This window comes from Wasmannia auropunctata, unplaced genomic scaffold (genome assembly GCF_000956235.1).
Source record: "Wasmannia auropunctata unplaced genomic scaffold, wasmannia.A_1.0 LD335286.1, whole genome shotgun sequence".
Taxonomy (NCBI): Eukaryota; Metazoa; Arthropoda; class Insecta; order Hymenoptera; family Formicidae; genus Wasmannia; species Wasmannia auropunctata.
Window position 1 is genome coordinate 12559 of NW_012027604.1, and position 2341 is coordinate 14899.

The 2341-nt window shown below is 24.9% G+C and overlaps 1 pseudogene; it reads left to right on the forward strand.

The window, feature by feature from the left end:
- The window catches only part of LOC105457315, a 14242-nt pseudogene extending 12451 nt beyond the window's left edge, over positions 1-1791 (forward strand).
- Positions 1792-2341: the final 550 nt, after the last annotated feature.

The following is a 2341-nucleotide window of genomic DNA, read 5'->3' on the forward strand; positions in this document are numbered from 1 at the left end:
GTGAATCTTAGAATTTTCATGCAAACTGCATGCGCGCCGCATCGTCGCACTACAAATTCAAGTATTTAAATCTGTAGTCACTTTTTAAGCATTTATACGCGTGCTATATTTTTACACATTTCATCTATGTTTTACACAGTTAAATATTTTTTACACGCTTTTACATATTACTGTAAAATTAATTAGAATAATTAATTATGAAAAGTCATGAAAAGCTCCAGGTGCAAATTCAAAGTAATTGGAAAAGGAACAGCTATCAGATGTAGAAAAATGGCACAGCTACAGCTCTAGTATTAAATTCTGTAAAAATAATGTATTGCCATAAATATTATCTTAGCCAGAATTTTTCGTAATACATTTTCATAGGATTTAATTTTCATAGGCTCAAAAAGATAAAATTATTATATTGCTTTGGAAATTGAATTGTAGTATTGCGTACTATTTAGGTTGGAGATCGTGTTTTCTCATCTTGTTGTTCGAAATATTCCACGATTTATGCGCCGTATACAATAAGACTTAAGACTTAAGAAAATTGACCAATCATAATTGATTATTCTTCTAATCTTCTCACGTGAAAAGAATCAATTAGTTAATTAGTAATTAGTAATTAGTTAATTTTAAATTTTAAGTCTTAAGTCTAATTGTACTCCGCTCTAGATACTTAATTTTTTTAATAATTTCAATTTTAAATAACCCAATATCATCAAATTATAGCTAATGTCTATAAGAAGCGAGATCTTTTTTAAAGATTTTATATTTCTATTCATAATATTTATTTATAATCTATATAATTTTCTAAAAAACTTTATATATAAAGCTATGTATAATACGACATCCATTGTTTTTAAAAATATTACTAATAAATTTAAATAACTATTTCTTTTTATATTTTTTATTACATAATATAAGCATCTATTACCGTTATTGAATTAAATAGTTTTTTTATTCTTAAATTGTAATAAAGCTTTTAATTTGATACCTATTTTATTGATCACATAACATGCTTTTCAGAATCATATAATTTAATACCTGCTGGAACAGTAGTGCAACTTTCTATTTACGGAGCTCACAGAGATCCCAATTTTTGGCCAGATCCAGAAGTATTTGATCCAGATAGATTTTTGCCCGGGAATACACGAAATCGTCATCCTTATTCATATATACCATTCAGTGCTGGATCACGTAATTGCATTGGTATGCCATAATTTTTTAAATTTTGTTATAAAAACAGATTGCGATAATATATGCATATCATATTATAGGTCAAAAATATGCAATGCTGGAAGTAAAGGCGATGATAGCCTATCTGATACGGAATTTCTACTTGGAGCCTGTTGATTATTTGAAAGATGTTCAGCTGCAGACGGATATAATACTTCATCCTTCTAATCCAATTCATGTAAAATTTGTCCCTATCTCATAAAATTATTACGTGTCTTTGAATCAAATCGATTTAAATCTTTATAGAAAGCAAACTTGCCGTTATATAAGAATGACGTACCGCATAGGTCGTCATATTTTATCATGTCACGTTCAGAAAGAACTCATACAATCGGTTGACTAAAATTTTTTTTTAAGAAAGACTTGCGTTAATAAATAATCCGCATACTCATATGGTACCTTAACTACAATTACACATGACTTATTTTTTAATTAACTGTGTACAGTTAATACATATACATATTATAGATTAGCAGATTTAATCATATGATTTATGTACTCGTTAATTATATAGGTGTATGTCAAGAAAATATACTTAATAAAGCTAACATATTTTTTAAAACTTGTAAATAAAATAAATAAATAATACGTATTAAATTGGAAGTAATTTTCAAAAATATTAATTTAATATAAATTCTGTATTTCAATTAATAATTTCTTAATAGATCAGACATTAAGTTTTTATACATTTTGGTTTTAAGACAGACTTTATATAATTTAAAATTTGCAACAAAATCTGTGAAGGAGTAATACAATTATATACATCGTGCACGTTGAAATTATGTTTGAAGTTATGAATGAATATATTCATGAATTAATTGTATAAATAATAATAATAATATAATAAAAAAAATTTTATTATTATAGCACAGATTTCTTTAATGCACCCTATTTTTTATTTTTTAATTGTCATAGTCTTTTCAAATTATTAATTTTTTTACAAATTAAAAAACATTATTTTGTGAAATAATTTTGTCAATATTATTTCACCATTATTATTTCAATGTTATTGTCAATGATTCTTATTCTAATTAAAATAACTTTATATATATTATAAAACAATGTTCCTACATTAAACGTTTTTACTTGGTACGTTTTTTTACCATTTTTCAAAAAGGTT